We start from the raw sequence: 12,439 nt of genomic DNA on the forward strand, positions 1-12,439 counted from the left end.
GCCTAAACTGGGGGCCCCGAACATTGCTGACTGATTTTCTGAGTCACCTGGACTGGAGGGGCCTGATTTATCTTTCCAGGAATGGATGTAGTGCAGCCTCCATTTTCAGGGCTGATATTGACGATGGATCTAGTTCCCCCCACTGCACTGCAGGAAGGAGAGGCCCTTCCATCCCACAGCTTGGAAACCCAGCCCAGGTAAGTTCTGAAGCAGTGTATTGCTGCCAGGTCCAGTATCCCTGCAGAGTGGCCTCTGTCCCTGAATGAGCCCCTTACCTGGGCCTTTTCTGCCCCGACACAACCACACCCCAGTCTGTGCCAGAGATCTGGGGCTCTGTGTGTCCAGGGCACACAGTTGGGACCTGAGCCAGGTGTCCCCTGGGCCTCAAGGGGGAGAGGTCTGCCTCTGCATCAGGGGAAGGTGATCCCTCATGGCTGGCAGGACGCTCTCAATATGGACCTCCAGGCGCCCAGGGAGCAGTTTCCCTGCAGGTGTTAGAAGCCATCATCAGGAGGGCAGGCCCCTCTTTGTGCAGACCATCCCGCAGTGCTGGGCCCACGTGCTGACCACAGAAACCTACATGTCCCCAGGTTACCCCAGGCAACCTCACAATTTCGTCACTTGGTGACCTGGGTACCACGGGATCATTGGCCATCCCATGAGGGTGGTCCTTGCAGGCATGGACTCCAGGTGCTCCCGTTAAGAAATCCCCCTGGGTTTCTGTGGTCACAGAGCCCACACCAGAAGATTCTAGTCCTGCAGTGACCACCACAGCAGTCACCTCCCCTGTGCATGTCCAGGAACAAATGACAGCAATTTATTGCCAGGAATCGTGATGAACAAGGGGGTGGGATTCCATACTAGTTTTAGGATCCTGGTAACTCACTCTGCACCCCAAAAAGCATCCATGAGAAATGTGTTTATTGGGATGTCTGTGCCCCTAGAAGAGCTGTTCCTCAGGGCTCCTGGGACCCTCCAGCCCCTCTCAAGGTTCTCAGAGCTTGGGTCTAAATTTCTATCTCCCTCCTTTGGTGTACAGCCACCTGTGTCTCGTGATCACAGGTCACTTTATTGCATGACTTGGCATGTTCTTAGTTCTCGTCCTCCACCCCTGCACTAGACTCCCACGATGTTCCCACTGACCCTTGGCTCCCTGGGTGGGTCAGGGGGCCCTAAGTCTGCACCCTTCACTCTCCTCCTCTACCCCCAACTCTGAGGCCACCCCTAGGTGGACTGGAAGGTGTTTGTAAATGAGTCTTACACAAGGACATGACTGGACAAAGCAGGGCTCCACCCCCGGAAAGCACACCTGCTCCCTTCTCTGATGAGGACCCCACAGCCCCACATTGCCTCCAGGGGTCTACTCAGCACACAGTCCCCCAGTTCTGGGCAAGGCGTCTCCCTGGAATCCTTGCTTCCAGGCAGAGTCTCTCTGTCCTTCTGAGTTTAGAGTTGTTCCCATGTTCCTGAGCACCAAGGTGCCCAGCACAGACCCTTCACTGACCTGGAGAGACAAGGAAGATATGTGGCCACAGGTATCACAGGACACACCTGCTGGGACCCCAGGCCAAAGGGCCATCCTTCTGCCTTCTCAGGTGTGGATCCCGTGGTACCTTTTTGCAGGGGGCCCAAATGGGGAGTGGGGCCCAAAGCAGTTCATGGGGCTCTCTGGGCAGGGAAGACTTGGGTCAGGCAGCCTTGCCTGGTTTCCCTCCTGGGGCACTCTGAAAACTCCTGCTCCTCTGGCTGTGGCTGGAGGCCCCCCAAACTTCAGGGCGGGGCCCTTTCTCTCAGCCTCCACTGCCTCCAAAGCCACGCTGGAGCTGGCATGGGGAAAGAGCTTTCTTGCCCTCTTGTGGCCAAGCTGCCAGAGGTGGATGCTGCGGGGAACTGGAAAGAGTTAGCAGTTGCTCAGATGTGAGTGGTTAGGCAATTTGACACCTTGTCAACTAGCCTCAAACATTGGAAAGAGGGCTTTCCCGGGAAAGCTGGAAGTTACTTTCAGTAATTTGTTTAAAGATTTCTTTTTTTTTTCCCTTAAAGACTCATAAAACCTCTCCCAGGTCATTCCTGGTATGGACCATTATCCAGGGATCAATCGGGAAATGCAGGAGGAGAGGGGTGGGGGTTGGGGAGAGGGTAGGTGAGATCAGAGCCCACAGAGAGGAGATGCCCCTCCCAGGAGCCACAAACTGGGCAGTGGCTGCTGGCATCCAGCTCTCCTGTTCTCAGGCCCATTTCATCTGTGGGGTGTTTCCAAAAGAAACAATGGTGGAAGGGCCATGGAGGACCCCTAGACCTCCCAGAATAGACAGGGGGAGCAGAGTCACCATGCTGGCCCAGAGCTTGGAGACAGACCTGCAGTGGAGACCACAGGTCTTCTGAGAAGCCAGTTTCGAAATAAAGGCAGTATGCGCTGGAATACCCATTTCGAGCAATTGCTTCATCATAGACATGTAATTTACATAGTTCTTCTCACCACGAAACTGTGTTCCCAACACGCTACATGAATGACGGCTTCAACACACATTCATTTCTGAGATGTGAACAAGTGTAGAGCTGCTCTTTCGTCCAGCATAATGGGCATGGTTACACCTAGGAAAGCTTACCAAGATTTCTCAGCAACAGCCAATTTCGAAATAAAGGCAGTGTGCGCAGGAAAAGCCGGTTGGAGTGAGGGCTTCCCCATACACATGTAAGTTATATAGTTCCCCTCACCATGAAACGCTGTTCCCAACATGCTACATGCATGAAGGTTTTGACACACATTCAGTTCTAAGAAGTTAGCATGTGGAGAGCCGCTCTTTCATTCAGCATAAAAGGCCTGGTTACACCCAGGAAGATTTACTCAGATGTCTCAGCTGGTTCCTTCACCCAGATTCAAAATAAAGGCCGTTTTTGCTGGGAAAGCCTGTTGGAGCGTGTTCAGAGCTGTTTCGGGCTCTGTCCCAGCTGGAGGGTGCAAACCCCAACCTCCAGAATGAGGGACAAGGACCCCACCGGCCAGGTGGTGTTGCCTTTGCTGGGGAACAGTGATCTTTGGGTTAGATATTTTGCAGCTCTCTCTAAAACCTGTTTTGACTTAAGTTTGCATCCTAGTCACCAGTTTCAGGGCAACAGAAAAAGCATATCCTACATCCCTTTGCACTGAAATCTTCCCAAAAGAGCAAATATTTGCCCATGAAAATACCAGCTGCTCTTCTAAGGCCCCCTAAATACCCAGCAGAGTGGCCGGTGCACTCTTGATCAGGAACAGGATGAGAGGGACCAGCGGTCTTCCAGCAGGCTTGGCCTGGTGTGGCAGCTGCGCTGTGGGTCCGTGGTGGGAGGGCCATGCAGGGAATCCTGTTTGAGGGGCCTCTGTGCACGTCTGCATTATGCTCTGAGGTTTCATACAAAGCTCCAGGCATCCTAACTGGTCAGATACAGCCCCCACCCTCGGGCTGGAACCACCAGGACCTCAGTACCTGTAACAGGGACGGTGCCCGGTGTGGGGAGAGGTCATGGGACACTCCGGGGGCAGGGGTAGTGGTGCTGGGGAAGGCAGGGGGTGCAGTGAATGGTGGAGGGAGCAGGGTCCCTTGCTTGGGGGTGAGAGTTCTTGGGGAGACCACAGAGCATGGCACACACAATCCCCACCCCATACCCCAAATTCCTAGCCCCGCCAACACAGGGGCTTCTCTGAACACTCTCACCGTGGCTAGCCTGTAAGACCGCACCTAACCCGGCATCTGGCACCCCTGCCCTATCTCCCCTCTTAGGACAGATCCCGTCTCCTTGGAAACTGCCCAGCAGCGTGAATTCAAGGCCGGCAGCGGGCCTGGAGGATCTGCACTTCAGGTGCCCTACCTGGCCAGCCGTTTGTGCCTTGGCTCAGTCCTCTATCTTGCCCAACGGCAGCCTGGGTCCACGTCCGGTGCAAGGGGAGGCCGCGGAGCCCAGGCTGAGCCACACACATGGACAGGTGAGGGTGCCCCCGCCCCGCTGCCCCACCGCCCCGCAGCCCCGCCCACTGGTGGCAGCACCGCCCCAGCATCCGGCCGGCGCCAGCTGCAGGTGAGGACGTCTGCTCGGCACCGCCCGCCCCGGCCCCGCCCAGCTGCCCCATAAGCCTCCCCCCAGCCCCCGTCCTGGCCGAGCCCTGGCTCCCATTGGCTCCGCAATTTCTGCCCTCTCACGTCTAGCCTCGGGAGGACACAGACGCAAGCGCTAGAGGAGGGCCCCGCGGCGTTGCCATGGCTACATGCCCCGCGCTCTGCGCGGGCCGGTGTGAGCTTCTGGGGCGGGCAGCGGGCTCCGGAAGTGTGCAGCTACCCGGGACCATGGCGGTGCTTGCTGCTGGGGCTGGCGGCTTGCTCGCCTGGGCGACTAGTTCTTGCCTGGTCAGTCGGCGGCCGACATCCTGTCTGGGGCGGCGTCCCACAGACGGTAAACGTACGGCCGCGCCGTTGGCGGGGCCAGTGGACATGGACCGGGGTGGGATCCGGGTTGGTGTGGCTGCCGGGGAGGCGCTGTGGTGCCAGGGAGCGGGTTGGGGCGGGGAGGACAGGGCTGGGGCACAGCCTCGGGCTTTCCTCCCCCTCGGGCACTGGGGCTGGGACCGCGAGTCCGGGTAGCCCTGCTTGGCCGCGGCCTCCCAGAACCCCCGGGAAGGGCAGGCGGAGGACCTGACTTTTATGAAGCGGGGCCTTATCCGGGTTTTGAAGAGCCCCAGAATCAGATGTTTGAATGGGGTGGTTTATCAGCCTTGTTTATCTGCAGGGAAATTTCAGTTCCATCCAGATGTTGGCTCCTTCGGTAAAACTCAGGAATAAGACAAGGGTCATTGTCGATTAGCAGTTATCTAGGGCTTGACTCAAAATAGACTGTGCGGGGTGTAGGGATGGTAGATGGGCCTTCCCTCTCAAAGTTGGCAGTCTTCTGGGATTAGAGGCCCCAGTTGAGGATTACATCTTCATCTGCGGTAATGGAGGTTGTGGGAACATTAACACAGAGAAGGGAGGAGTGTGGCTGCGATAACTCATTAAAGAAGCCAGGACCCTTGCCTGGCTCTTGTGTAGGAGAGTCTCGCCTAGGGTAGGGCAGCAGTTATCAAAGTGTGTCTGAGGCCCCTGAGATGCAAGACTATTTTCATAGAAACGCCGGTATGTCACCTGCCTTTTGCACACTCTTGCACTCCCGAGTTTCCTGTGGGGATTTCCAGGGAAAACCTGGTCTGTGATATCACAAAACAGGGAATTTAGAGGCAGATAGAATTCAGAACTCACCAGTCCAAAAGAGTTTTGCAGAAATTAAAATCACTGCTCTTCTTCTCATTAATGATTTTTGTTTAGAAAAATATACTTATTTTTTGCTTAAGAGTATTAATGGTAACATGTAGTAGGTTGTTATTATTTTTAAGTGAAATCATAAGCATTTTTTAAAGTTCTTATTTAAGTTCTAACACAGGAACTATTGATAGATTTAACCCACATAAACAGCAGCCTTTTGGAGTCCTCAGTAATTAAGAGTGTACAGGGGTCTTTAGGCCAAGAAGCTTGAGAGCCCCTGGAGAATGTGTGCTCAGGTACTAGTCAGGTACTTAGCGTTGTTAGACAGATGCCAAGATGTCTTCTGCATGTGCTCCCGGACTCGAAGTAATTGGCCACATGGAGACGGGTGGGCAGTGCCTCCACTATACAAACCAGAAGCTGCTGAATGTGTCTGGATTGTAGGCCATGGGCTGTGCAGGGATTCCCGTTGTATCTGTTCTATCTAAGCCGGGATTCCTGTGCAGAGGCTTGGCCCTGAAGACCCGCTCTCCTTTGCTCCCTGCCAGGTACCTTCTGTGTGACGTCAACCCTCCAGAGGGCTTCAGCCTCCATAGGAGCGTCTGTATCCACATCGCCTTCCTCCTGAAGACCCTGCTGAAAATGGAGGAATCGGTGCTGGTGATACCCCCTTGGGGCCGCCTCTACCATTGGCAGAGCCTGGACATCCACCAGGTCCGGATTCCCTGGTCTGACTTTTTTGATCTCTCAAGTCTCAACAGAATCATCCCTGACACTGAGTACCAACCGTTCATTGCAGGGGAGATGGTGATCGTTTAACTGGGGCCAGACGGTTGTTGTTCTGGTTCTGATGTGAACATCAGGCCATCTTGCTTCGGGCTTGTCGGTCTGCTAAGGGGTCCTGCTCATGTTTCCCGCACTGCAGGTGAATTTGGTCTTTCCATAGTTTTTCTCAGGAAATAGATCTGAAGTGTATGAGATATGTGTTCCCTCCGCTCTGAAAATCCTGGCCTCCTGGTGAGATGGAGCGGTGACAAGAAGGCCACTGCCACACAGGCCTTGTCTAAGGAGGACTCGCTCCCTGGGCAGTAAGGGCCATTCTTACCTGAAGGAAAACACGATGTGTGTGTAGCATGGGCCACGTGCTGGGGAAGGTATGTAACCTCTCATTCAGTATAATTTGGTCCTGCTCAAGCTTCCCATTTTACTTTCTGTAAGAGGTAAGAGTTGAAGATTTTCTTTGAATAAAGGTATTTAGAACTTATCTTTTTCTTTAATTGAAATGTGGTTGATTTACAATGTTTTGTTAGTTTCAGATATACAGCTGTTTTGTTAGTTTCAGGTATACAGCATAGTGATTCAGTTGTACATATACATAGTCTATTCTTTTTCAGGTTCTTTTCCATTAAAGGTTGCAAGATACTGAATATTTTCCCCTGTGTTCTGCAGTGAATCTTTGTTGTTTGTCTATTTTACATATAGTAGTTTGTAATTGTTAATCCCAAACTCCTGTTAGTTTTCTAAGTCTGTGAGTGTGTTTTTGTTTTGTAAATAAGTTCATTTGTATCATTTTTAAAAATTCCACATACAAGTGATATCATATGATACTTGTCTTTCTCTGAGTTATTTCACTTTAGTGTGATAATCTCCAGGTCCATCCATGTTGATGTAAATGTCATTATTTCCTTCTTTGTTATGACTGAGTAATATTCTTCTATATCTAAATTCTACATCTTTATCCAATCATCTGTCTGTGGGTGTTTAGTTTGTTTCTATGTCTTGGCCATTGTAAGCAATGCTGCTGTGAACATTGGGGTGCAGGTATATTTTGGAATTAAGGCTCCCTCTGGATATATGCCCAGGAATGGGATTGCTGGATCAAATGATAAGTCTTTTTTTAGTCTTTTGAGGACTCACCATACTGTTTTCCACAGTGGCTGCACCAAACTACATTCCCACCAACAATGTAGGAGGGTTCCCTTTTCTCCACAGCCTCTCCAGCATTTGTGGTTTGTGGATGTTTGAATGGTGGCCATTCTGACTAGTGTGAAATGATAACTTATTGTAGTTTTGATTTGCATTTCTCTGATAATTAGCAATATTGAACCTTTTTTTCATATTCCTATTGGCCATTTGTATATCTTCATTGGAGAATTGCTTGTTTAGTTGTTCTGCCCATTTTTGGACTGGGTTGTTTATTTTTTTTTCTTATTAAGTTGTATGAACTATTTATATAGTCTAGAATTTAAGCCATGTTCAGGCTCATCTTTTGCAAAAATTTTCTCCCATTCCATAGGTTGTCTTTTTGTTTTGCTTATGGTTTCTGTTGCTGTGAAAAAGCTGATAAGTGTAATTAGGTCCCATTTGTTTATTTTGTATTTTATTTCTGTTGCTTGGGTGTATTGCCCTAGGAAAACATTGGTGAGATATATATCAAATAATATTTTGCCTATGTTTTCTTCTGAGAGATTTATAGCGTCTTGTCTAATGTTTAAGTCTTTAAGCAATTTTGAGCTTGTTTCTTTCTTTTTTTTTTTTTTTGCGACTCTATTGTATGCTTTCAATTTGTGGTTATCTATTTTTTCAAGTATATCAACTCATTACTATATCTATTTCCTTTAGACTGACAATCACGTAGGCTCCAACACATCCTAAGAATAATGAGAAAAAAAAAAGAAAGAAAGAGAAAAAAATCTATCTTTTCATGCTACCGTCTCCCATTACCACCTTTTTGTATTTTGATGTACTTTTTCTTTTTTCCATCTTCATGTTTATTGTCTTGTAACTCGTTATTGCATTTCCAACTATGGTTTCCCGTTTGTATAGCATCCTGCTTTCTTTCTGTTTAGAATAGAAACTTTTAATGTCTCGGTTTGGTTCAATAATGCTGAATTATCTCCCCACTCCCCTCCCCCCCTGCATCTCTGAATCCTCAGTGCAGGGAAGCCAAACCATCCTTGCCTTCATCGGTTCTGGGAAAGCAATCTTCATAGTGGGAAAGAAAACATTGAAAAATAATATTCTGTGTGTTGCTTTCTACCCTTGCCCAGAGAGTGAGAATCACCTCTGAAGGCGGAGGAAGAAAGTTGGAGGTGCGGGGCACAAAGTCTTTTGTCCTTTTGCTACTGAAAAAATGATTGTTTTTGTAATTAATGATGATGCCCTTTAAATTGGTGAGATCGAGATTCTACAGCTTCAGCGCCTGTGAATAACCAGCCGGGAGAAAGCTCTCCAGGGCCCCTGCAGTGGGAAAGGCAGCCCCTCTGAGCACCTGTTGTTCTGTATTCTTCCTGACTCCACATGGGTTTGCTACGCACCGCACCGTGCAGGACGATGCAGTTACCCGAGGTGGAGGACAGGGAGACCCCTGCTGGGTGGAGAGCCACAGGAGCCCACATTTGAAGGACAAAGTGAAGAGTAGTGGGGCGGGCATAGGAGGAGAGGATGGTTGAGACCCAGGATGGTGTCCTGGAGTCCAGCAGGCGAGGCTGGCGGGGCAGATGGGGCCCTGGGGCATGGGCAGTCCTTGAGGGATCTGAAGCAAAGATATGAACCAAGAGACTGGATTCGTGTGGGCGTACAGCGCCCCCTGGATGCCGCGGGGCAGTGCAGCAAGCCCAGGAGGAGCGGGCAGTTCCCCAGAGTTGGGTTGACAGGTCACAACCAATTCACTGGGGACCGAGAGGTACCGAGATTTTGTTAACTTTTTGTCCCTCTTCCTGGAAAAAAGCTGCTTCCTGTTGAATAGCCTGTGTCATTAGTGAGAATTAAAGACATGAAGCAACATTTCCTCAAAAGTCATCCATTGTGTAGTTGTTAATAAGGGTCAAATGCAGACTTGAATAGACTAAATCAAACATTCATCATCGGATTTTAAAATCCTTTAAAATAAAAATTCTTGCTGTCTTTGTTCTTCATTTCAGGGTTCACTTGGTGATAATAATAGTAAACAAAGCAACAGCAAACCCTTACAGAACTCTGTCCTGCTGTTCCAGGAACTCTGTGTTCACGACAACCCAATGAGGTGGCACTTTACAGGAAGGACAGTCATTAATCACACAGCTAGTAAATGGCAGACCTGGGACTTGAACCCAAGCTGTCTGGCCCCAGAGCCCCCTCTCAGGCCTTTCACTGCAGCTCATCACTTGGCATGCCCGACACAGGCCAGCATTAAGGAGCAGCGTGACCTTGGCCAAGGCTGCTTCACCGCTTGGTCTCTGTTTCCTCATCTGTAGAATGGGGGTGTGGGCAGTGAATTCTGTGAGCTCAGTGGTCACTTCCTCCAGCTCTGCTATTCTACTGCTTTAAGTTAATTTATTAAGTATCTGAGCCTCTGAATAGGCCACACTGGAGCTTTGCTAGGACCTGGGTTACGGAGAAAAGTAAGATCAGCCTGCTTCTCCAAGGAGCCTGTCTCCCTCCACGGGAAACAGCTGCAAGGCCCAGGTTCCCTCGCTGGCGGACGGGGGCTGGGCAGGAAAGTCTGATAGAAGATGGAGGCAGAGCCCCTCCGAGAACAGTGTTGGCCACACAGCTCTCAAGAACGGGAGCGTCTGTCCAGGCTGCTGAGAGGGGTGTCCTCGTGAGGCCAGCAGCCCCCCCAAATTAAGCCCTCAGGACAAAGATCCAGCCAGCCCTGCAGTGTCACCATAGAGCCAGTCCATCCTCATCACTGTGCCCCTGTGCTACTTTGTCCTGGGGCCTCTCTTTCCCCTACACCCAGAAGACTCTTCTCCCTCTGTTTTCTGAGTGTCCCCTCACTTCACCCGTGGTCCTTGCTTCCTGGCCCACCATCTCTGGAGTTGACACTTTGCCCCCTCACACCCCCCGTTTGATAAGGAGCCTGGGTTTGCCTCCTTGTGCTCACTTTCCCCTTTCAGATGATTGCTCCTACTCTCCTGGGAGCACCTGGAAAACCCAGATCCTTTCCTAGCAGTGCCTGCCACCCTGGCCTCCCTGCTCATCTGCCTCAGTCAGGAGCACCTGGACCACCAGCTCTGTATTGCCTCGCCTCCTACCATCAAGACGTCAAAGTTCATTCTCCCTCCACCACCCAGTATGTTCATTTAGGGTCTTCTTCACCGTCAGCCTGAGCCAGCCACCCCCCATTCACCCTACCTACGGGCTCATACCCGGGTGTGTCTCCACCCCAGGTCTAGCCTCTCTCTTTTAAGTGCCCACCTCTAGCCATCCAGCTGCTTCTCCACCAGCCTCGTTGGCCCTCATTCACCCTCACTAAGGCCTCATGCACTGACTCCTCTGCTTTCCTGCCTGTCCACATTCCTCTTACTTCCACTACCCCACCTTCCAGCTCTTCATCCACAGTCAGCACTCTCTTTATGACAAACAAAACCCCCTTGAGCCTTGACCTTTTCAGTTCCTCACCAGGCCGACTTCCATCTCGGTTCACCCAGCTCTATTTGTTCTGAGCCTGCAGGCAGCAGGCTCTCCCAGCACAGGTTTCTAAGACTACAAATCAATGCCCACCGTGTTGCCACTGCCAGGCAATCCTCCAGGATTTCTCTAGTGAGCACATTTCCCCACTTATCACTCAGTGGTGTCAACATTCTCTGCTCTCTGCACACCTCTAAGCTTCCCTCTGTCTCTTCCCTGACTCCCAGCAGATGGTCTTCCCTCCTGCTTCAGAGAGAATGACATGTCACTGGAAAGGAACTCGCTCACCTGCAGCAAATCTTCTCACCTCATCTTTTATCTGTCCCTCTCCCACCTGGACTCTAGCTGTAGTTCTTAATTCAGTGAGTTTAGTTGACATATATATACACAGTTAAAAGCATAGCACACTATCGCCTACCTTCTAGGGCTTATGTTTCAATTTAACATAGAGTGTGTGATTCATCCACTTCGCTGCATGTACCTACAGTTCATTTGTTTTAACTGATCTTAAGTGTTGTGTGTGTGAAAGTAACACAAGGCAAGGGTAAGCCAGGATTCAGGATGCTGGTTACTTCCTGTGAGAAGAGGCCAAGTGCAGGTTAGGACACAGTATGTCACTGTCAATAGTCCTGTTCTGATGCTGGGTGATAGGTTCACAACTGTTTCTTATAATATTAATTTTAATACATAAATACTTCTCAAAGGCACCTAAGGTGAGATTGTGTCATGAACCAAGGCATACAATGTGTAATATTACATCATTATTGTTATGTAATCTTGTTATAAAATATATTAATCATAATCCTACATTGTTATGTATTATATATTATATAGATGCATGAATTATATATTATGTATATAAATACCTACATACGTATTATATACTATCTGATAATAAATAAACAGAACATATTATGGTAGTATATCTACTATTATGTATTATTTAATAAATAATAACATACTGTATCCTGTTATATGACATGGCACCTAATCTTTAATCAAATAAAAATATGCCACTATATGTAATGGTAATTAATAAAATTAAATGAAAAAGCCCGCAGCTTTTAACGCCAACACCGCTTCAGCTGTCACTATCTTTTTTCTTCCCTTTCATGGCCGAGGTCCTCACAGTGCTATCTGTTCCCCCTTTCATCTCCTTGTCCTGAGCCTTCCTCTTCCTCCCATCCCATGCTGCCTTCTGCCCCGTGGCCCCTCTAGTCACCAGCGGCCTCTGGGGCACTGATTTTCGGAGATGGTCTCAGGCCCCTGCTCACCTGCCTGTCCGCTGCCCCTGCCACCGCTGGTGGGGGCGGGGTTGGGGTCAGAATGCACCTCTTGTCCTGGAAGAGAACACAGCACAGACTGTGACCAGCAGCAGGTGTGGCCGGGAACTGCAGGACTTGGGGGAGAGCCAGACTGTCTGCATCCAGACCGGGGGCTCTTGGAGTGTGAAGAAGCCCAGTCCTCACTGCCCCTGAAGTGAGGAAAACACCCTCAGGTGAGTTAAAGTGCTTAAGACCTAGGTCTGTTGTCTGGAAAAGACAAACGGGTCCCTAAGGGGAGGGTAGTTGATGTTCCAGTCCCCACCAAGGCCCTAAGGGCTGGCGGGGAACCAGGCTGGATGCTCCACTGGACCCAGTGCCCCCACGGGGCTGGGGCCTTCGGGAACAAGCAGAAAGCCCTCAGTCTCTGGGGGGAACGGGGCAGTGTGGGAGCATCCCTGCAGCGAGTCATGTGACGTCAGGGCTTGTGGGATCCTTTTTTATGGCCACACC

At 50.2% G+C, this 12,439-nt stretch overlaps 1 long non-coding RNA gene across 1 annotated transcript; it reads left to right on the forward strand.

Annotated features, from left to right (window-relative positions):
- Window positions 1–4,271: 4,271 nt before the first annotated feature.
- Window positions 4,272–6,875, forward strand: LOC135320557 (uncharacterized). The gene is made up of 2 exons (XR_010379736.1): window positions 4,272–4,428; window positions 5,819–6,875. It is a non-coding gene; the product is annotated as an uncharacterized LOC135320557 (long non-coding RNA).
- Window positions 6,876–12,439: the final 5,564 nt, after the last annotated feature.

Source organism: Camelus dromedarius, unplaced genomic scaffold (genome assembly GCF_036321535.1).
Source record: "Camelus dromedarius isolate mCamDro1 unplaced genomic scaffold, mCamDro1.pat HAP1_SCAFFOLD_14, whole genome shotgun sequence".
Classification (NCBI taxonomy): Eukaryota; Metazoa; Chordata; class Mammalia; order Artiodactyla; family Camelidae; genus Camelus; species Camelus dromedarius.